The 24483-nt window shown below is 41.9% G+C and overlaps 1 protein-coding gene across 10 annotated transcripts in view; it reads left to right on the top strand.

The window, feature by feature from the left end:
- Nucleotides 1–24483, top strand: part of NAV3 (neuron navigator 3) — a 757820-nt gene that overhangs the window by 44702 nt on the left and 688635 nt on the right. For 9 of the 10 annotated variants that reach the window (XM_074941993.1, XM_074941999.1, XM_074941997.1 and 6 more), the window contains exon 2: nt 10775–10915. The exons of the other annotated variant lie outside the window; for it this stretch is intronic. The gene's annotated coding sequence lies outside the window, so the exon portion shown is untranslated. The remainder of the gene's footprint in view (nt 1–10774; nt 10916–24483) is intronic. 10 annotated transcript variants of the gene reach the window in all.

Raw genomic sequence — 24483 nt, 5'->3', positions numbered from 1 at the left:
AGAAATAAAAAATATTCAGAAAGGATTAAAACGAAATTAGCAGGGTTGGGGGGAAATGTCATCCAAACACCAATATTGTAAAGAAACAGTATCTAGGAGGCTGTAACGCAGATTAGGTAACATGGGGCCACTGAAGACACAGGTGCTGAATCAGATCTGTGGCCCCATATACGCTGGGAAGGCCCATCATGGTCCAACCATGTTATAACATAGTCAAGCCATTGCTGTGTTTCTATTATGGTCAACTCCCAAGATGATAATTTCTAAGCAGATGGTCCCCTAAAGGGAGAGAAGACATCATGCTCTAAATGAAGTCTAGGATGTTTTATTGCAATCACCTCGGGAAAGCAGTAGTGAAATTTGTACTCTATTTTTGGCTTGGTTCTTGGGGTTAGAGTTGCCTGGCACAATTTTGAACTCTTATCTCCTGTAAATCAAAGGTTAGAAGGTTGCGTGGGTGATTTAAGGGCTAATTTTCAGTGCCCTGGTTGGTGCATATTTGTACACCTACATTGTGCTGCACAACCTGATGTGCATATTCAAACTGAGGATTTGCACTTCTAGACACATGCACATCAAGATCTTGCACTTTTGCACCCAGTTGTCGTCATGCAAAACAGATGTATATTTGCATCTTTGCAAATACAAAGTTACCAGCCATATGCCAAAAACTGGACTCTGAGGACAACTGTAATTTATTTCTAAGACTTTTCAAGTAGCTGATATGCCAGAATTTGTTTGGCAAAGATTCAAAACTACCAAAATAAAGATAACAAATAATTATCTTATATCTGACACCTTCATTCCTTCAAGACTGCTATTCATGAGACATTTGGGGAAAATTCTGATTAACTTAAATGTCTAAGGGCACCCTGTGGGGTTTAGTATCCTCATACCTTCTTGTCAACAGTCTAAACGGGCCATCTTGATTATCACTACAAAAGTTTTTTTTTTCTCCTGCCGTTAATAGCTCATCTAAATTAATTAGCCTCTTACAGTTTGTATGGCAACTTCCACCTTCTCTGTATGTATGTATATATCTTCTTACTATATGTTGTTCCATTCTATGCATCCGCTGAAGTGGGCTGTAGCCCATGAAAGCTTATACTCTAATAAATTTTTTAGTCTCTAAGGTGCCACAAGTACTCCTGTGCTTTTTGCGGATACAGACTAACACGGCTGCTACTCTGAAACCTGTGAGGTTTAGGGTGTTTTATAGGGACAGTCTAAATAAATGTAAGTCACAGCAAAACTATGTTTATGGCCACATTGTACCTGACAGGTACTGGTCTATCTTGGAAGTGGTGCAGAGCCATATCACCTCTGGCTCATAGGGCGTGTGAACACACCACCTTCCCTTAAGAGGGGATATCAAACTAATCCATGTGTAAGCTGGGGAATAGTCCCGCTATTGTGGGGAACTTTCCTGGCTTCTGCACTACCCCGGTGAAGTGGGCTAGTGAAAGGATGTGAATCCTCGCTCCTACTTCCTTTACCCAGTGGCCTCCCTGCCCTTGAGGACTCCCCTTCCACTCTCCTGTCTGGCAGGACAAGACTGGGCCCAGGATTCCTGGGGGGCTCGACCCCCAACCCTGCTGGGGTCACCTAGGACAGGGGCTAGGGTGCCCCACTCCAGGGTACTCTCTCTGCACTGGGCGCTTCTCTGACCCACTGATCATTACATACAATTTAAAGCAAATGCAAGTTATTTAATCAACAATTAATTTTAAAAAGAATAAGGAAAAATGGGAAAGGTTAAAGGAAACACATCACCCCGCTCTGTGGCAGGGAACATCACAAACAGTGTCTCTGGAATGTCAGGGCAGTTCCCAGCCTGTTCCTTGTAAGTCCCAGGCCTTCTTCTCAGGCCCTGGCCGTGCTGTAGGGATGCTGCGGGTCGGATACTTGCTCTGGTGGTGGCCACACGCTCTCAGGCTCTAGGTGGCAGGGTCCTTCTTCCCAGCGTTGCCCCCGCCCTGTCGGGGTTACCAATCCCCCTCCGAGTCTGGCCTGCAGAGCCTCCTGGCTGAGGCGTTTCCCTGTGCTGGGCCCACTGCCCAGGATCCCCCCCTCGCTCTCCTCAGCTGCTCGCGACATCCAGCTCCGGACTGCTCCAGCTCCAGCTCCAGTTCCACTCTGCCTCAGCACGGCTGCTGCTCTGCCTCCAGCTTCTTAGGCTGCTTCTCTGGCCCCTCTGCCTCTGGTTGCTGCAGCTCTGCTCCCAGGACAGGTCTGCTCTGAGGGCTGCTTCTGTGACTCTGCTCCCAGCACTGACCTGCTTCGTGGGCTGCTTCTCTGGCCCCTCTGGCTCTGGTTGCTGCAGCTCGGCGCCCAGGGCAAGTCTGCTCTCTCTGGCCTGTGCCTCTGGCTTTGGGGCTGCAGCTCTGCTCCCAGGACAGGCTCTGCTCTCTCTGGGCTGCTTTTCTGGTCCCTCTGGTTCTGGCCCAGCTCTGCTCCCCAGCTCAGCTCGGGCCCCTGCTTTCTCCTTAGCTCGGCCCCACTCTGTCTGACCCAGGCAATTCCAGCTCACATGGAGGACGGGACCTCCCTGGCCTCCTGACTCCCTGATTAGCCTGCCCGCCCTGTCATTCAGGCTGACCTGGAGCATTGGCCTCTCCCCATTGTTCCTGGGGACTGTCAGTCTCAGGGTCCTGATTCCCCATCGACCCTTCTTCTTTGAGTACTGGGAGCTAGCAACTAAAACACCCCTACTGAATCTTAGTAAGGGGGCAACAGTCCCCTTACATTTGCAACATCTGGCTAGAGTAGAAGGAGGGGGTCAGTATGTGGTCCCACCCATTCCCCTCTCCTTGATCAGTGCCACAAGGTGTGCTAGGAAGGAGCAGTCCCTGAATTCAAGAAACACTGTCATCTCTTTCAGGTAAAATATTCTGTTGCTTATTATAGCTCTCCAACATCAAAGATAGACGGAGGGGTTGAAAGTGTCAATATGTTATTAATTCTACAATGGCAAGTTCTTGGCACCAGTCATTCAGATAAAGCACTGTGATAAAGTGAAGCAGTTTAAAATTACAGCAAGTTCAAAGCAGATACAGTCCTTCAGTTGCAGTATCTTCAGGTGAAGAACTGAGATGAGATTGGTGAACTTTGATTGATCATTTGTTAATCACACCAACAGGCTGAGCTGACACAACCATCTGCCCTTACAAGGTACTGTGCTGCCATTCATTACTATCCTGTCAGTCACACTGACTTGTGCAAGAAGTGTTTTCAAGAAAAATTAAACTCACGCACGTAGCAGGTGGCACAGGCGCAGCTCATGTGAATTCCAGCCACGTGCATTTCACGGGGGCTGTGGAAACTGAAAGCACAAGTGCCCTGCTGGTGATTTCAAGCAATTTGGGGAAGAAGAATTAGATTAAAGTGCAACTCTTAAAAAGCACCATCTTGCTCTGCCTATGAGCTCTTTGTGGCATTGAGCCATAGCTGCTTACTTTACTGCTATTAGCATTGTGGGGCCAGTATAGCTGTGAGGTTGCAGGCTGCAGGGGCAGTCCTGTGTATCAGAGTCCTACGTGAAGCAACATAGTGACCCCATGCAACTTGTGTATGCCATTGCCACCTTTCTCCCACTGCAGTGAACTGCCTCCTTCATTTGTTTATAAGGCTCAGTAGCCTCTGGTGACAACTCTGCCTACACGGACTGGTAAATCATGTAGTGGAGTCCTCTGTAGTGGTCTGCTCATGCAAGAGCAGGGGTGGGCAAACTTTTTGGCCCGAGGGCCACAGCTGGGTGGAGATATTGCATGTAGGGCCATGAATGTAGGGCTGGGGCAGGGGGTTGGGGTGTGGGAGGAGGTGTGGAAGGGGGGTGTGGGGTGCAGGAAGGAGCTCAGGGCAAGGGGTTGGGGTGCAGGAGGGGGTGCAGAGCGAGGGAGGGGGCTCAGGGCAGGGAGTTGGGATGCAGAGCGTGGGAGGGGACTGAGGGCTGGGGTGCAGAGTGTGGGAGGGGGCTCAGGGCAGGGGGTTGGGGTTCAGGAGGGGGTGCAGAGTGTGGGAGGGGGCTCAGAGCAGAGGGGTGGGGGGTGTGGCAGGGGACTTGGCGGGGGTTGGGGTGCAGCAGGGGGCTTGGGGTGTGGGCTTAGCGTAGGCGGTTGGGGTGCAGGAGGGGAGTGGGATGCAGCAGGGGCTCAGGGCAGAGGGTTGGGAGGCAGGGTGCAGGAGGGGTGTGGGCTCTGGCCTGGTGCCGCTTACGTGCCGCTTACATGGGGTGCGGGCTCTGGCTCCACACAGCTCCCGGAAGTGGCCAGCATCACATCCCTGCGGCTCCTGAGACACACATGTGATCTGTGAACATATGTGATTGTGTAGGTCTTAGGCCACCCTGGGTGGGTTGGATTCTGTTCTGCCTTGTGAATCATCAACAAAACTCATCAGCTATAAATTCTTGTTGAAGGCACTGTTGTGCAACACACAGCAATTAAAATAGCTTGATTTATTTTGAGATTCCAGGTTGAATTTGCAGTACTGGCAGATCAAAAAAGCATATTTTGGAGTTGCAAACTGGCTGCACTTTATATGTGAGTTAGTGAGAGAGAATAAATATGGAACTCCACAATGTCATTTTTATAGTTACTTTCAGGGTATAACCACACTTTAATGAATTTAAGCTAAACTTTTAAACAGCTTTTCACTTCCTTGGAAGAATGTTTATTTGCTGCCATCATCGGGTTTTAGAAATATTTTAGATGCATTTTGAACCCTTTGCGTAACAACAATAAAATGTTCAATAGCTCTGTGTGTGTGTGTAATTTCTAGTTTGTTTTCCTATATTCTACACAGCAATGCGGCAACTTTATTATCTGTCTTGCAGACTGCTAAACAACAATTATGTGACCCACAGAGACCAATTAAAAATGGTTCTTGGCTGTTTACTCCCAACTTTTACACGGGCAGCTTGAAAATTGTGCACCAGAATCTTAGCTATTCACTGCCCCCTAATCTTCATTTAACTCCAGCAAGCTGTCTGATCACTGGGGGAGGCTCAAGTGGGAACAGCAGTTCTTTTCCATTAAGAAAATTTCCAACCCTATATGAATCTATTCACAAAGGGAATTTATCTCTTCCCCCACCCTGATATAAGCCAGAAAGCGACTGTAATGCCCAAGGCTTCTATCATGTAAAGCTTTTGGCTACAACAACCACAATGGGGAATTACAAACAGAAATAGATCTGTGGGTGGGACATGATGATGTGCAACATCAGAGTGCAGAGGTGCAACAAAAGGGAGATTATGGCAGAGCGAGAGATTTGGATAGTTAATTGGGAAAGTGTTGCCATTTAGTTATATAGCAATGATGCTGAAAAATGTTCAGAGCCATTGTTAATGGGGCAGCTTCCTGTTATGAAACAGTGATTCATAGATGTGAGGACACAAAAGTTAAGTTTTATAAGGTTGTGGTGAATCCCATTCTGTAGATGGCAGAGGCTCAAAATTGTGTGACTAAATATATTCTTGTTCTCTTCCCACTATCCACCCTTGATTTGACCCCCTACTCCACTCATGGTGTTTTATGATACATTTCTTGACTTTATGAACACCTCTTCTCTTCTTTTTGTGTATGGAATTGAAATAAAATTAAAATGTTAGGGCCATATGATACTATGTGGTTCACACTGAAATTAGGGTTTATTTATGTGTTTTAGGAGGCTGAAAGCAGCTGCGGTATCTCAGGATACCAGTGTGTGTTCTTATCACCACATTCTGGCTGATTTATAACTTCTCTAATTGTGTTGCATACAAGGGGAAAATGGCATAACCTACAGTATGTGGAATGGAAAAAATGGCATAACCTAAAATATGTGGAATGGGTCCATACCATTGGGAAAGGATGGCGCTTCGGGAGGATATTTGAATTGTAAGTTTAATGCCTAATACTAGGGAGTTGACTGGCTACATGCACTTTTTCACGTGTCAGCTAAATCACAGACAAAATACAAAAATTCTAGCATTCAGGAACATTGTGGATTTGTGACATTCTCTAAAAGATTGGGGTGTGTAAACCAATGATTAGTTAGTGAGACATTTCCCCCCCGTGCATGTTACTTAAAGGAAAATTCTACCTATTTTCCTTAATAAAGCATTCCAAAATTTCAAGAGCATTTGGCAACATACTTCATTGCTTCTGGATGAGCAAAAGGCATGGAGCAGGGTTTTTTCCATTTGTCATCACTGTCTCCTAGTATGCACAACTAATTGGAAATTCTTATCCAAGCTGTGAGGTTGCAGTATTTCATTGCACATGTAAAGCACTTCACATACATGCTTTCAGGCTGCAATATGATCAGTTTCCTGTGTCATACTGCAAACTAGCTGTGTTGGTGAATATTTTAGCTGACTTTCCCTATGACAGACAACCCTGTAATCCCTGCTGATAAATATGCATCTTGTGCTATATAATTATTTGCTCAATGTATCTTAATTATTTTAGGTTGGAAGCATTCAAGTAATAAGTAGAATGCTGCTTGGGCAAATTTTATGCACACCTCTTAGGCCCCTAGGTACACAATACTGAGTGCCTGTATTACACAGTCATACATATTATACACTGTTGGCCTGTGTTTGTGACATTTTTGCTAAAAGCTGCCTGGCAGTAATAATATGTTTTATAGCTGTCTTTCAGATTATCAGCTGGGCCTGTCTGTGCTGTCCATTGATTCCTATAAACATTAAATGTACTTCAGATAATATAGATTATAGTCATGATCATTCTGGGAAATTGAACTTTCAGGTGACAAATTAATAGACTTAGACCAACAACATTTTCAAAACTTGCCTCTGACCTGGCAAGTTGTGGGTGTCCAACTTGACATCTGGTACCTCAAGGTAGGCACTTAAATTAAAGAACCCAAAATTAGAGGCTTCTACTGGGGTTTTTTTCACCTTCCTCTGAAGCATGGGGTATGAACCACTTGCAGGTTTAAACTAGTGTAAATGGCGGAATCTCTGCAACTTGAAATCTTTAAACAATGATTTGAGGACTTTAGTAACTCAGCCAAAGGTTAGGGGTCTCTTACAGGAGTGGGTGGGTGAGGCTCTCTGGCCTGCAATGTACAGCAGATCAGATGAGATGATCATGATGGTCCCTTCTGGCCTTAAAGTTATGAGTCTATTTGTAAACTTTGGTCTTGGACTCCACTGTGTGAAATATGCCAGAATGAAGCTTCTTGTATTAATAAATCTAGCCCCATATCTGGGACTATCTGTATTGGCTGGACACTGCAGGCCAGCACCTCAGAAATACAGTCAAACTACTCCTATAGGTAGAATCACTGACTGGGACTGGTGTGGGTGAAAGGCATCTACTTTTCTTTGTTACGCACAGCGATTTTAATTTTAACCATTTATTTCCAAACGGCAGCACCTGGCTCTTGAAACCTTTTTTTAAAAAAAAAAAAAGAGTTGCACATAGTAATGTGTGAATTGGAATAAGGCTTATTTACCTAGGAAAGGGCAGTAATTAAAAACTAGAACACAAATGTGTAGAGCATGATCAAGTGGCATGTGTGTGATTCTTAAATAGGTACTTGAATATTCAGAAGCAGCCTATGAACGGGTTCCCTTATCAACTGATGATGTTGGCTTTTTTATATGATCATAAGTATATTGTGGTTTTGAAGGGGCTGGTATAGATCGTTGTAGCAAATAGTCATTTAGTAATCATATACAGTCTACTCCTGATTATCCAAACCTCTGCATTAGCTAAATCCCTTCCTTGACCCCAGGCATGAGATATATGCTTCAGAGGGCATGTGTGTCATACTGGGGGACAAGGAAGGGAATTGGATAATGCGGCAGTTCAGATAACAGAGCAGAGGCCCCTGGCCGGGACTGTGAAGAGGAAAAGCCCCCAGTCGTGGGGGAGGCAACCCTGCTGCTGAATGGCTCCTGCGGCAGCGCAGGGAGTGCGCTGTCGCCCTGTTCTCACACGTGTGAGGGATTGGGACCATGGCAGGGCTATCCTCTGCCCCACCAGGACTGCCTATGTCACCTTTTGTCACCTATGTCAGACTTTTCAGATTGATGCACTCTGTTTTGTGAGTTGGGGCCATATATCCTTATTGTTTTTTAAGAGAGCTTTCCATTTTCATTTATTCCTCCCCTCTTTCCTTTGCGTGCCTCCCACTGTGTAGGTCGTCTGAACTAATACCGTAAGTGACAACCAGTGGTGGTAATGAGGCTGCAGACTTCTTTATAATTGAACCCTGTCAACGCTGTCCATTAAGTCTGCAGCGTGTGTGCTGGCTCATTAAACCAAGCCACTATAATTTCTTCTCTCTGTGGTTTTCTCCCCCCTTCTACAACATGGCATTTGTTCAAATAGTCAGTCCCTTATTTTATATGCCGAGGTTCAGGAATGAGTTGCTAAGTGCTGCTGTAGTTATCTGCTTGGCTGGTGACATACTACAGGCCCGCCAGCTGTAGGCCGAAGGACCAGGTCAGGGTTGGAGAGTGTTGCTGATTATGTACCTAAAACAGAGATGCAGTTCTGCTAAAACTATAGATTCCATCCATTCAGATTTCACACATCCTGAATGCCTAATGCCAGTGTGCATATGAATAGTTGTATGTAGACATAATTTAAAAAAAAATCAGGGAGTATAGTGCACTGAACTGGGAGTCAGGAGACCTGGGTCCAATTAATTCCCTGGTTGTCTTCTGACCTGCTGTGTAACGTTGGACAAATCACTTTACCAGTCTGTGATTTTGTTTCTCCTCCCATCATCTGTCTGTTCTGTCTATTTACACTACAAGAAATTTGGGCAGGGATTTTTTCATTTACATTGTGTTTGTACAGAGTCTGGCGCAATGGGATTCCTCTCTCAGTGCATCTAGGCATGGCTGTCATTCAAATAACTTAAAGCAAAAATAATCTGAATGATTTAAATTGGAGAAGGAAAAAATATTGATTAGAAATATCCAGTCCGTCTCTCTGCCAATGCAAGATTTTTCTCATCAGTACATATTCTAGTGCTTTTATTCTAACGTGTAGTATAAACACTCCCAAGCAAAAGAGTTTGTTCCTGTTACCTTGAGAGATTATTTGACAGTCACTCTCAGGAAGATTTTTTGCATATTCAGAGCAAGTATTTCCTCTTACTTTCATCTCATGGATCCTAGTTAAATCCTGCCCCCCTTTTTAAAGTTATCATAGGTAATTGGTTCACCTCCTATTTTACTATGACACAGTATCAGTGGATGTCAAATACTACCTCGTCTCCAGAGAGGCACCTTTGAGAAATTTAGGATTTTAGACCTTAAACCTAAATATACAGAGAGATTTCCTGGACCTAGAATGAATAGAGCAGCCTTGTCCTTGTATGTAGAAAGCAGTAGTGCTTGGAGCACAGGCCTGGGAGTTGAAGACTCCAGGGTTCTGGTCCCAACTATGAGACCGATGGCTGAGTCATTTCACCCTCAGCATGGATGGGCATCAATTCTATTGATCTACCCTTCTATGGGTTTTATATAGCCCCCATCACTGGGCCTCACAATCCTTAATGTGTTTATGTGCCCAACAGCCCGGGAGGTTGGGCAGTAGCATCATCACCGTTTTACAGATAAGAAACAGACACAGAGAGGCTAAGTGATTTGCCCAAGTCACAGAAGAAGTCTGTGGTGGAGCAGGAGTTGAAAACAGGTCTACCACAGATCAGGCTAGCACTCTAACCATGGGACAATTCTTCCTTTAATCCTTTTTTGTGCTCTGTTTCCCACACTGCTTTGGAAGAGAGAGAAGGAGCTGGAGTAATTCAAAAGCCCAATAATACATAGCTCTTATATAGCGTTTTTCATCAGTAGTTCTCATAGGCTTTACAAAGAAGGTCATATCATTATCCCCATTTTACAAATGAGGAAATCGAGGCAAAGACGGGCGGTGACTTGTCCAAGATCACCCACCCAGCCAGTGCCTGAGCTGGGAATAGATCCCAAGTTTCCTGAGTCCAAGTCCAGTGCTCAGAGTGATAGAATTGAAGTTCCAGGGGTTTTTATTATGTGTTTTATGACTTCACCCATTTGTGAAGAAGAGCAAAAAGTGTCTGCCTGTTTGGTAGGCTTAGGGTCTGTGTGTTGACTTGTTTTGTTTTCATCTGAAGCTATGGTTGGCGGAAGAAGCTTATATTTTTCTTCATTGGGAATCTACGGCTATTTTTTGTTGCCATAAGGTGCTTTTTATTTCTATAATATACAGACACCTAGACACCTCGCCTTAATACTATGACACTAATATTTTGATTTAAAAAACAGCTCCTAAATCAGCAATATTGTGCCTGGAAATTATTTTCACTCTTTTCCTGAGACTTTTCAGACTGTAATGTCTTTCTCTACAGTGTCTGATAATGCAGTGTGCAATATTTCTTCATAATATCGGAAAGAAGCATTAAAATGTAAAATTAGAATAACTGAGTGCAATACAGTAAAGCTCATTGCAATAGGTTAATAGACAGTGTCTGTGCAGGTTCTGCAAAAAAGGTTATGTTCACTTCCAATAAATGTGTACAACTTGTGTCTGTTGATGGACATACGCACTAGAACCTCAGGAATAATACACAGCTCTTAGAATTTTCTTCAGGATAGAAACACCTTACAAACCCACAAACCTGGACCTTGATGTTAAGTAACCTGGAACATTCTATCCTATTCCCTCCTCCCCCCATCTCCCCTACTTAAAGATAAGGAAGGGAAAGCTTCATGGGAGTTTTTAAAAACGGAGAAGCTGCTTCTTTAAGGTAACATTCTGCTCCTTTCCAGCATCAAAATACAGTTGCCTGTGGAAGCTCCAGAGTAACAACCTCAAGGTGCAGCCCTGGCACAGCTTTGAAACTGACAAGTGGAAGCTTTGGTTTGTGTTCTTCTGACAGCCTGGGTCCTTCAGATGCTCCTTTTACAGTGGTAAGCAGGAAAACCATAATTGTGTGTATGGGTATATGTGATTGTGTGGCTGATATAGTGCCATTCAGAGGAAAATAATACAGTTAAAAGGTCTAAACATCTACCAAATGTACTGGCAAATACTGCCTGCCTAATAGAAGTGGGTTTTTTTATGACGGGTCAAACATAACTATTTTGGAAAGCTGGGGATAGTTTAAAGTGGTCTCTTAAGATGGTGGGTTGCCAGTGAGGGAGTGATCCGTAGTGCAAATTTCAATGTGTGTGTTATCTATTACCTGTGCTTCTGTGTTTCAAGGGACACTAAGCTGAGGTTCTTATTTTGTCGATATGTGATGTGAGGGAATCATAAGGTTTCAGTCAAGCTGTGTTTTTAACTCCAGATCTCATTCTGCTTCTTGTTTTTTTTCACACACACACACACACACACACACCAACTTTTTAATAGGGCCTGCACGGAAGAAGTGTGAAAACTACAGTAGTGCCAGTCCCAAGCACTCAAAAACCGTGAGTCAGGCCCCCAGAAATCATGAAATTGGGTTAAAAATCATCATGAGACATTTAAAAAAATAATACATTTGGGGTTCTTCATATTTGTCTTGTGGTGTTTGAGCCTCGAGAACATACTTTGGTCATGGTTTTTGAGGGTTTTTTTTTCCACAGTTGCAAGGGCCTCCTTTTTTAAATGAAAGCTGAGAATTTCATGTAATTATAGAGTTGAGGAAGTTTAAAGACAGACACTGAATATCATGAAACCTGCGATAAAATCCCAAGGGTGGGCAATACTGAAACTAACTCCTGGATCCAATCATTTATACGACTCCGCCCACTGACGTCCATTTTACCTTGGTCCTAAAAGTCTGAGGAAATCCTTTTTTTCACTCTGGAGTAATTTAGGTCTGGATTTCTTCAGTAATTTGACTCCGTAGATTCAAGCAGAAAACTTTATGAGGCAGTTCCTCTCGTCCGGCCAAAGCGTGCGCATCACAAGATTTGTGAGTTGGGACAAAGGTAACTTTCACCCGCTTTTTTCAGTCCCCAAACCCTGGGGCCAGTGTGCTCTGGTTGGGGCGAGAGGCTGCTATAACTAATACCAGCTGCCCACTGTCCCCAAATAGCTACGCTAGTGGCCAGGAAACTTTGGCATGTAGTTGTGCCCTGGCCACACCCAATTCTTCATAACATAACCCCAGAACTGCTGGTGGGGTGGGATAGTGGGACAGGAGCCATTGTATCCACTCTAAACCACCTGAGGAATCCCCTCCTTCCATCCCCCCGCCCCAGTGTTAGGGGGAATCCTCAAGAGACTGGTTAATTTGGTTTTAGTGCTACTAAGTCACACAGAGCAGCCAGATACAGTGTTACCATACCATACTACTGAAAGGTGGCAATCAAATAAGAGTGGCAACTATAGTCCTGGAAAGAGCTGGAGGCAAACTGACAGCGCTTCAAAACAGATCAAGTTCGTCTATTAAAAGCCCATTTTGTAATGTAGATGTTATTTTTAATGCAGTTTCAGATGTAAGCCTGTGGGCTCATTCAGATACATTCAGAATTTTAGGAAAGATCATCTGTCTGGATGTAACCCTGAAATACTGCCCTTTTGTCTGTCAGACCTCGTGTGTGTTAGGTTTTTACTTTCCCCTTCTGGAGAAACAACCAGTAAAAAAAAAAAAACAAAAAAAACAAAAAAAACCCTGTAGTTATACCTTGTGCTTGGAAAAGCTACTCACCGTGAACACTTTCCTTTTCTTGCTCCCTAGTTTAGAACAACGGAATGCTGGAAATACTTGATTTGTTTTGCTCTCTCGTCTAGTTTACCATACTCCAAAGAGTGATGATTTCATTTATTGTTCGGCATGTAGTACAGCTTTGAAGCCTCATACACTTTAGGTCCTTTTATGATCTTTGTTAAACTCTCTTTAAAATATACAAATACAATAAAATTATATGGGAAGTTATTTTGAACATATAATCTACTTCAGGTTAAGCTTTCCAGAGATTTTTTTCCATAGTGGAATTCACATTAAGGATTTTTAATTTTTTTATTAACATAGAAAACTAAAAACCTGCTGTGTTTGTGAATATATATGTGTGCTGTTTCTTTTTAAAAGTGCAGTAAGTCAGGAAGATGGGGAAGGCTCTAGGTGGAAGCTCTGCAGTGAAGCAGAGAGACAGTGGTTTTAGAGAAAATATGATTTTCCATATTCTAATAAAGTTAGAAGAAAGTAACTCTGTGATTCTTTATTATACTCACATGACTGTGTTGTATATAGTGCATCATGTTCAAAAATACACATTGGTGTCTATCACTCTCCCATTTTCTCCCGTGGAAAAATACCCTGAAATTCAAGTTAAAACTTCAATCAGCGTGGAGTCTGAGAATCTGTAGGGAAATCACGATTCATTTCCATGCATCTTGGAACCTCCAAATGAACAGGCACCCCTACTCAGCTGCTTCTCTGTCCTTCTCTGACTTGGCAGCATGGCTCACAAAGGGCCTGTTTTCCTTGCAGAGTTAACTCAAGTTATAACTTGAGAGTTGTCCCTAACTAATTCTAGCTAAGCTAACTCGAGAGGCATTAACTTGTGTTCTCTACACCTGAGTTAACTCTGTACTGAAGACACAGACTCAGTTACAAGCTGTGCTGCCCAAGACTATTTATCCCCTTTCTCTCAGGGGTCAAAGTCATGGAGGGACAGGTAATGTTGCAAACAGCTGCATTAAGCTCCCATGCAGATTTCTGGTTTGGAGGGAAGAGTATGCTTTGCAGAGCTGCTTCACCTGTGCGCTATCCCCAAAACCAGACATCTCACCCATTTGTTGGGGGGTAAAAAATCCTGGAAACCCAGCTGCACAGTATGTGCCTGGAAGGTCATCTGTGGGTTCAATGGGAACATGTTTGTCAAGGTTCCTTCCCCACTCTGAACTCTAGGGTGCAGATGTGGGGACCTGCATGAAAAAACCTCCTAAGCTTATTTTTACCAGCTTAGGTTAAAACTTCCCCAAGGTACAAACTATTTTACCTTTTGCCCTTGGACTTTATTGTTGCCACCATCAAGCATCTAACAAATATATAACAAGGAAAGAGCCCACTTGGAAACGTCTTTCCCCCCCCAAAATCCTCCCAAACCCTACACCCCCTTTCCTGGGGAAGGCTTGATAAAAATCCTCACCAATTTGCATAGGTGAACACAGACCCAAACCCTTGGATTGTAAGAACAAGGAAAAAGCAATCAGGTTCTTAAAAGAAGAATTTTAATTGAAGAAAAAGTAAAAGAATCACCTCTGTAAAATCAGGATGGTAAATACCTTACAGGGTAATCAGATTAAAAAAAATAGAGAATCCCTCTAGGCAAAAAAACAGGAATACACATTCCATTCAGCACAACTTATTTTATCAGCCATTTAAATAAAACAGAATCTAATGCATATCTAACTAGATTGCTTATTAGCCCTTTACAGGAGTTCTGACCTGCATTCCTGCTCTGGTCCCAGCAAAGAAAAAACACACAGACAGAGAGAACCCTTTGTTTTCCACCACCTCCAGCTTTGAAAGTATCTTGTCTCCTCATAGTTCATTTTGGTCAGGTGCCAGCGAGGTTATCTTTAGCTTCTTAACCCTTTACAGGTGAAAGGGTTTCTTCCTCTGGCCAGGAGGGATTTAAAGGTGGTTAGCCTTCCCTTTATATTTATTGTTGCACCGGTTTTTCTTCTATTCTATGAGGGTAGGGCTTTCCCCTACTCAGTTGCCTTTCTTTGCACCATGCATGAGGCCCCAATGGGTTGGAAAACTTCCAAGTAGAGCTCATTAATTGGGACTTGTCTTTCACTACTTAATGGAAAATCGTGGGTGTTTCTATGGTCACTAGATGGAGGAGTGTGTGACAGCTGAGTTTTGCTGCCTTTAGCTTTCTGATGAAAGGCTTTTATGGGTGATCTTTAGTCATTCACCCTGGACAGTTCATCAGGTAACCGTTCTGAACGCATTGTTTGACTGATGAGAGAGGCATTCCACAGACAATTTTAAGGCACTATTCACCAGAAGATCAAGCCACTCCAGTGCTGAAGTTACCTGGGAGCGGTTTTATTGCGTTGAGAAATGTGACTGCAATTGCCAAGATGTGTGTACATCGCACAAACCTGATTTTTGTTAGTTCTGGGTACAAATGGCATAATAAAAGTGTCTGGCATCAGGCACAATGAAACTTCCACAAAGTGTTTTGAATACCGGGAAGTACGCATGCATGTTTCCTAGGAGAGCTTTCCTTTACATTTGGATGAATTAGCTGCAGAACTGTGGGCAAATATAAATAACTAGGTAGTGCAGGTGATGTGTATTAAGGTTGTCCCATTTAAGACCTTTTCCGTTATAAGACCCTATTTTCAAATCATAGACTTTAAGGCCAGAAGGGACCATCATGCTCTGCTATTCTGACCTCCTGCGCATCACAGAACCTCACCTACCCATTCCTATAATAGACCCATAACTCTGTCTGAGTTACTTGAAGTCCTCAAATCATGATTTAGAGACTTCAAGTGACAGGGAATCCACCATTTACTTTAGTTCAAATCAGCAAGTGACCCATGTCCCATGCTGCAGAGTTAGACAAACAAACAAAAAAAAAAAACCCAGGGTCTCTGCCAATCTGACCTGGGGGAAAATTCCTTTCCAACCCCAAATATGGTGATCAATAAGATCATGACTGTGTCAGCAAGACCCACTATCCAGACACCTGGGAAATAATTCATTGTAGTAACTCAGTCTTCCCCATTTAGTGTGCCATCTCTGGCTATTGGAGATATTTGTTACTAGTAGTCACAGATCGGCTATGTGCCATTGTAGGTAATCTCATCATATCATCCCCTCCATAAATTTTCAAGCTCAGTCTTGAAATCAGTTAAGTTTTTTCCCCCACTGCTCCCATTGGAAGGCTGTTCCAGAACTTTACTCTTCTGATAGTTAGAAACCTTCTCCTAATTTGAAGCCTAAACTTATTGATGGCCAGTGTATATCCATTTGTTCTTGTGCCAACACTGGCCATTAACTTAAATAGCTCTTCTCCCTCTCAGGTGCTTATTCCTCTGACTTATTTATAGAGAGCAATCTCCCCTCAGACTTCATTTGGTTAGCCTAAACAAGCCACAGTCCTTAAGTCTCCTCTCATAAGATAGATTCTCCATTTGTCTGAGCATCCAAATAGCCCTTCTCTGCACCTGTTCCAGTCTGAATTCATCTTTCTTAAACATGGGAGACAAGAATTGCACACAGTATTCCAGATGAGGTCTTACCAGTGCCTTGTATAATGGTAATAACACTTCCCTATCTCTACGGGATATATCTCGCCTGATGCATCCTAGGATTGCATTAGCCTTTTTCACAGCTGCATCACATTGGTGACTCATAGTTGTCCTCTGATTGACCAATACAGCCAGGACTTTCTCTTCCAACTGATATGTTCCCAGCTTATAGCTAAAATTCTTGTTGTTGTTGGACCCTTAGTCCATGAGTTTGCATTTTGCACTATTCAATTTAATCCCATTTCTAGTACTTCAGTTTTCAAGGTCATTCAAATCTTCTTGAATAATGTTCAATCCTCTGTATTGGCAATACCTCCCAACTTTGTGTATTTTATCCCAATTACTGTTTACCTCTATGTCCTTAACTACTTTCTCTTTCAAAATTAGTTCCAAGACCTTGCATACAACTGAGGGCAAACTAATGGGCCTATAGTTTCTTGGATCAGTTTTTTTCTTCCTTTCTTAAAGATAGGTACTGTATTAGCAATTCTCCAGTCACAGATGGATTCATTAAAAATCCTTGCTATTTGGTTTGCAATTTTATGTCCCAGTTCCTTTTATATTCTTGGATGGAGATTATCTGGGACCTTCAATTTTGTCCCATTAAGATGTTTAAGTTTAACTTCCACCTTGGCTATGGTAACTTCCAAATTCTCATTTCCATTAGCAACCCTGCAACTACCCATAAGCTCCTCATTGCCTTTGTTAAAAACTGAGGCAAATAATTTGTTTAGGTGCCTAGATTATCTTTAATCTCTACCCCATCCTCAGTTCTTAGCAGTCCCACTTCTTTCCTTGTTTTATTTTTATTTATATGGCCATATACTTAAAACTTGCTTAAAACTTTGCCAAACTTTAGCTGTTTGGGTTGAAATTTTCCATGCTGGATGTGTGTGTCAGACTGGTGGGTTTTGGGTTTTTTGATGAAATTTTTAGCAAAAATTGTTTGGCCATTTGCCAGAAATGAGGTTAGGGAAAATATTGTTTTTGTCTATATTAAAATCTTACAACTACCTCATTCAGAAGCTCTAGCGCCTCCTTGTTTTGGATCAGGTATTTGAAATTGGAAAGGGGGGTTGTCTTAGTGTAGAAATGTGCCTTTACTGTTCCTGTAAAAATTCATTCAAATCTGGCCATGATATGATTTTGGTAGCAAATCGATAAACTAAACAGCAATAAGTCACCAGGACTGGATGGTATTCACCCAAGAGTTCTGAAGGAACTCAAATGTGAAATTGCAGAACTACTAGCTGCAGTTAGTTACCTATCATTTAAATCAGCTTCTGTACCAAATGACTGGAGGATAGCTAATGTGACGCTAATTTTTTAAAAGGGCTCCAGAGGTGATCCCATCAATTACAGCATGGTAAGCCTGACTTCAGTACCAGGCAAACTGGTTGAAACTGTAATAAAGAAAAAAATTATCAGACATATAGACAAACATAATTTGTTGGGGTAAAGTCAACATGGTTTTTGTAAAGGGAAATCATGTCCCACCAATCTGCGAGAATTCTTTGAGGGGGTCAACAAGCATGTGGACATGGGGGATCTACTGGATATAGTGTACTTAGATTTTCAGAAAGCCTTTGACAAGGTCCCCCACCAAAGCCTCTAAAGCAAAGTAAACTGTCATGGAACAAGAAGAAAGGTCCCCTCATGAATCAGTAACCGGTTAAAGGATAGGAAACAAAGGGTAGAAAAAAATGGTCAGTTTTCAGAATGGAGGGAGGAAAATAGTGGTATCCCCCAGAGGTACGTATGGGGACCAGCACTGTTCAACATATTCATAAATGATCTGGGAAATGAGGTGGCAAAATTTGCAGATAATACAAAACTACTCAAGATAGTTAAGTCCCAAGCAGACTGCGAAGAGCTACAAAAGGATCTCACAAAATTGGGTGACTGGGCAACAAAATGGCAGATGAAATTCAAAGCTGATAAATGCAAAGTAATGCACACTGCAAACATAATGCAAACTATGCATATAAAATATTGGGGTCTAAATTAGCAGTTAGCACTCAAGAAAGAGATCCTGGAATCATTGTGGATAGTTCTCTGAAAACAGCCAATCAATGTGCAGCAGCAGTCAAAAAAAGCGAACAGAATGTTGGGAACCATTAAGAATGGGATAGATAATAAGACAGAAAATATCATATTATCTCTATATAAATCCATGGTATGCCCACATCTTGAATACTGTGTTCAGATGTAGTTACCCCATTTCAAAAAATATATATTGGAATTGGAAAAGATTCAGAAAAGGGAAACAAAAATGATTAGGGGCATGGAACATACCTGAGGAGAAAGAAATAAGATAGGGACTTTTCAGCTTGGAAAAGAGACAACTAAGGGGAGATATGATAGAGGTCTATAAAATCATGACAGATGTGGAGAAAGTAAAAAAGGAAGTGTTATTTACTCCTTCTCATAACACAAAAACTAGGGGTCACCAAATGCAATTAATAGGCAGCAGGTTTAAAACAAACAAAAGGAAGTATTTCTTCACACAACCTGTGGAACTCTTTGCCAGAGGATGTTGTGGAGGCCAAGACTACAACAGGGTTCAAAAAAGAACTAGATAAATTCATGGAGGATAGGTCCATCATTGGCTGTTAGCCAGGATGGGCAGGGATGATGACCCTCGCCTCTGTTTGCTAGAAGCTGGGAATGGGCGACAGGGGATGGATCTCTTATGTTATGTTCATATGTTCTCTGAAAACTATGTTCACACATGTTAAGTGGTGCAGCTGGCTGAAACTCAGAATTTCTGTTCTGTAGGAAATTCCAGCATTGTGAAATTTATTTTTGTTTCAGTTTGGAATGAAAACTGTAAATCTTGGAAATTTTAATGTGAAATTAAATATTTGAAAACTTTTTGTTTTGTGTCAATCAAAGTGTTTTGTTGCGGTAAAACTGAAATGTTTAGTTCACATTTTGATTTTTTATTTTATATTAAATTATCACTTTCAGTATAAACCAAACGAAACTTTGGAATGAAAAGTAATTTTGAAATGTAAAATCAAAATGCAGTGGTCTGATAAGGTTGAAATTTTTTAAATTCCAATTACACTTTGTTATAATTTTTTTTAAACAACATTTTGTTGAAATTGACACATTTTTGTGGAAAGTTTTGGTTTCAATTAAATGGCAGTTTTTTGATGGAATATTGTTCCACTGGAAATTTTTTGACTAGTTCTATTCAGAGGAGACTTGTTAGTTTGTCAGATGAGACACAGAAGAGTGTATCTGCACTGAGCCTGTTCCTTCCCAGGTCTGCAGGGCTGAGCTGAATTTTCCCTGCTCCTTCTGGCAGCCAGGGGTCATTGTGGCACTAGGCACAGAAACTGAGATCAGATTAAGTGCTCTCAATGCTCCCCCTGTTGGAAGTTATAGGGAGTGAGGAGGAGAAGGAGGGAGCAATATGACTGGAATACAGAAAGGCGAGAAACTGGGCCTGGGTGGATGGTAAGGGAAAGACTGGGATAAGAGGATATGGTGGGAAGACTGAGATTGTGCCTGGAGAAGGGCAAACACAGTTGCCATTTTTTAAAAGGGGAACAAAGAGGACCCAGGGAATAATCCCATAGATCTAGAGAAAGAATAGAGTGCCTATAATATTTGTAAAGCAAATTTACTCTCTTGTTTGTGCTAAATGACCTCTGCTTTTACCTATATTTCTTCACTGCATTCACTATCCAAGTAGCTAAAGAGGATAAAATACCAGTTGCTATTAAGTATAGGTAGTTTCCTTGTGCCGAGTTCTCCTTTTCTTGTGGAGAAACCCAAGAAGAGGACCAGAAAGCCAGAAGAATCTGCAAGGTTTATTTTCATTTCCTGTAGCATGTGCCTCCTGGTGAGAGGAGTTTGAGGGTTGGAGCGTGAGGTCTCTCAACTCTGCAAATCTAAGTGACTTGTGGATAAAGAACTCTCTACTTGTGTGGAGTAGGAAGTCATCTGCATGGATGTAGCTTTTCTCAAAGCCCTCTCTTCCTTCCCTAGCAGGATAGCTCTTGTTATAGATATTCTGTTGTTATTTAGGTTCCTCTAAAGGATCTAAAGGAAGTTATAGCTCCCAGCTGAATCAAGTTCTGGCTTGATTTCTTAACCCCCTCCCCCGAAAACTACAGACATAGAACAACTCTGTAATTACCACTTCCCTAGAATTCCACAGAGTCCCTTATAGAGGAGGACAGTTCTATAGAGTAGTATCCCTCTTTCCATGCAGGCAGGAGATAATCCATCTACTGAAAGTCAGCACCAGATCCTGGAGTTTGTTTTGCAGAAAGAGAATGGAGAGACCTATAACAACCAGTCCTACAGTTTACTGAAAATAATTTAGAAAAGAAAGACAAAAAAATATATCACTAGGAAGAAAAAGAAACTGGGTAGGAGGATGATTCAACACTCTAGATCTCATTAGTATTGAGAGACAGGGTATAGTATAAGCTACAAATCAGTCACCTAAATTAAATTGCAAATTAGTCTAATAAAATATTGCATGGTAATATGATAAGAACTAAAATACAATATTACAATGTCAGTGGTAGGTTTCAGATCTTTTTTTTAACATTTGAATTCTAGAAAGGTTTTTAAGGGCAAAACAATGGCTTTGCAATGATTACACACAAATCTTATTCAAGAGAAACGTAAAAGATCTTTTGGAAACAAACCTTCTTGAACTATGCAGTGCTCTGGAATTATTATGCCATAGGCTATTTTTAATTAATACTTCTCAGCATTTTGCAAATGGAGCAAAAAGTGTAACGCTTGGAGGCGTGTGCATGAACAATGCAGGGCAAATGTGCGGCAACTGTAGGTCTCCCAACCCCCTCCCTTCAAACCTGTGAGGCCTTCAAGTTGGAAAATAGCATTTAACTACATTTAGTGGCTAAATAACCCTTTGTTATTTAAAAATGTGAATATATAGGGGTCTGTTTTTCCATTGTTTATATGTGAAGTAGCTCATAATTCCACAAAATTTGAACACAGATTTTTCATTTATTCTCTGTTTTAGCATCTGGTAAATGTCTCTGGAAGATGGCCCAAATAGGGGTTTGCTTAGTTGTTAAGCGTCAGGAGACACATCCCTGTATTTCTTAGGTATCCAAACTTCCACTGAAGGCAGTGGACATTCTGTATATGCAAAGACTGGAAGATTAGGCCTCAAGTTTGATATGTGCCTAGCCTTCCTACAACCACATATTTAAATTACAACAGGACTGACTCAGACTTCTATCTTCCCAGGGCAGATAAACCAGTTCATTGTGTGGTACTTTAATTTCTGTGAGTTTGGGGGCAGAGAGAGGGAAGACTTTCGGTGAGACCTTAGAAACCAACACTCTGTCTACTCTGCATGGATGTTAATGGTCCTATGAAGCGCTTCATAAACGTATGGTTTTGCGTTAGTCCTGAATTTTCTAACTTACTTAAATGGCTCTCATCACCATAGTAACGGAGTGCCTCCTTGGTCAGACAGTTCTTCCCTCACTCCACACTGTTGTTCAGTGTTCCGAAAGCTGCTTTCCTATGGCCATCCATCCAGTCGTCAGTGGTGTAGGTATCTAGACTGCTAAGTGCTTCATGATGAAAGGCTTTAAGAACCATTAAATATGGTTGAAATTGGCCAATGTGGACAAGTTGAACTCATTTTGCCCTCCTGACTCCCTTTTTAACATCTTGAAAAAATTAGGTGTGCAAATTAGTTTCTTCTGGTTACTTGAGCTGTGACTTATGCTGTGAGCACTCGAGGCCCGTACAGCTGAAGTCAGTAAGCAAATTGACCTCAATGGGAGTTTGATCAGTTCTTACTCAGCAGATTGCCAAAGCCCTAATTGAATTTGGTAGCATCACTAGTGCCATGTTTTTACTTAGATTAATGAGTAATATCTCTTTCTTTCCTTTTATTCCAGTGTAAAATAAAATAAAATCGGAGAGTCCAGAGATTCTTTTGACAGAACATGGAATACGCAAAGGGATGCAGTCAGTTTGATAAGCGACTCTCCTTTTTGAAAATGCTTTCCTTACTATTGTTAAACTAAATCCTAAGATTACTATAATTGAAATCGGTTAGAGGAACTGAGGTCTAGTTATAGGATACCGGATGATGAGTCACCTATTGGTTCTATTTCTGGCTCTGCCACCATCGAGCTGTGTGACCTTGTGGAAGACGCTTCACTTTTGTGTAGATAAAACACAGAGATATTTTTTTCTCTAATTATAATTCTTTATTGTTCTACAGTAATTTTCACCTCTACAGCCCAAAGCCCTTTATAAAGAAAGTTATCACTTACCCCCATTTTTCAGATACCAAAGCTGAGGCACAAACACCTAAAATATGTTTAAAACCCAGAAATCCTGAGGTGGTTTTGCAGTTTTTTTTTAATCAGTCCTTATACAGGCCAACCCCCACTGCAGTCAAACTGAGTAAAGCTCTCAAGGTTTAGCCATCAGTGTTTAGTTTGCTTCTGTGAGTTAGACTCTTAGTGTTACCTGAACTTAATGATTTTGTGTCTTAATTTCCTATTTTTCCTCCCAAAATTGAAAAAAACATTTCAAACCAGGTTGATATATTATAGGGCACACTCAGACCCAATAGCATGTTCATTTTAGATGGTGATCTTGATATACGATGCTCTTGATTTCATGAGGTGCCACTCCCTAAAAAGACATGAAAATATTGTTTTCAGTTTCATTAGGACGCTGACCTACCACTAAACATGTATTCATATTGTGACAGGGTCGGGCCAGATGGCTACAGGAGAGCGATAGAAGGCAGATATATTAGCCCCAGGTTAAGTAGGTCCCTTTTCCCTGGGTAAGGTAACAGGGAAGGTTCCAGAACAATCAGGAACCTTCTGGAGACAATTAAGACAGACAGGCTGATTAGAACACCTGCAGCCAATCAAGAAGCTGTTAGAATCAATTAAAGCAGGTTAATCAGGGCACCTGGGTTTAAAAAGGAGCTCACTTAAGTTTGTGGTGTGCATGTGAGGAGTTGGGAGCAAGAGGCACTAGGAGTTGAGAGTGAGAATGTGGACTGTTGGAGGACTGAGGAGTACAAACATTATCAGACACGAGGAGGAAGGTCCTATGGTGAGAATAAAGAAGGTGTTGGGAGGAGGCCATGGGGAAGTAGCCCAGGGAGTTGTAGCTGTCGCACAGCTGTTCCAGGAGGCACTCTAGACAGCTGCATTCCACAGGGCCCTGGGCTGGAACCCGGAGAAGAGGGCGGTCCCGGGTTCCCCCCAAACCTCCCAACTCCTGGTCAGACACAGGAGGAGTTGACCTGGACTGTGGATTCACGAAAACGGCCAAACTGAGGGCTTCCATGAAGCTCCAAGACGAGCAAATCCGCCAATAAGCGCAAGACCCACCAAGGTAGAGGAGGAACTTTGTCACAATATGTATGTTTAGAAGACTGCACAGCCTTTTGCTAAACATGCTTGTGAACATGAACAGTCTGGAGTTTAGCCATAATGTACAAACATATTTAAAATCACCATGCTCCACTGAATTCAAATGAACATGCTAATTCTACAAGTTTTGTTCAGGAGCAACTGTGCTATGATTTCTCTCTCTCTCTCTCTTTCTTTTTTATATTTTACATGGCTACAGTTTGGGATTTAAGCAACTAAAGACCAAACTTTGGAGTTTACAGGGATTCAAGTTGTTAAACTGGATTATGTCTTTTTTCAATACAGTGATGCAGATTTTTTACCAATTTTTTATAAACTCATTGAGTTTCATTAACTTGTTCAGAAGGAAGCCATATCTGAATTTATTACCCATGTGATACATGTGCACACCAGAAATTCATGGATGGCATGTACTCATATGGATCTCAATTCAGTATTTACTTAAGCAGAAAGTGGGGGTTTTTTAGGTGTGTGTGGGGGAAGGGTGTATATATACACAAACACCACAAGGAATGTTTCTTTTATTAACACAATTTGATTTTAAATTGTCCCCTTAGTGGTTTGTATTATTGTAAAGTCCTGTCACAGAACAAGTAATAACAAAAATAACTCATTAATGACTGTTTTTGTTTGGACTCGGTCCAATGCCCGCAGCTTGATGTCTGATGAGTAGACAGTCCGTAGCATTTTATCCATCTCCTAGATTGGACATGAGAGAGTGCCTGGATTTCTGTGGACTAATTCATTCTTAACTTGTCTTCAGCAATAATGTCATAAAGAGCCAACAGCAGCATACAATCTAAATTATTTTGGCATTTACTGTTTGCATTATTATTATTTTAATACAGCAATAT

Source organism: Natator depressus, chromosome 1, assembly GCF_965152275.1.
Source record: "Natator depressus isolate rNatDep1 chromosome 1, rNatDep2.hap1, whole genome shotgun sequence".
Lineage (NCBI taxonomy): Eukaryota > Metazoa > Chordata > Testudines > Cheloniidae > Natator > Natator depressus.
Note: the sequence above shows the minus strand (reverse complement) of the source record. Positions and strands in the feature narration are given on the sequence as shown.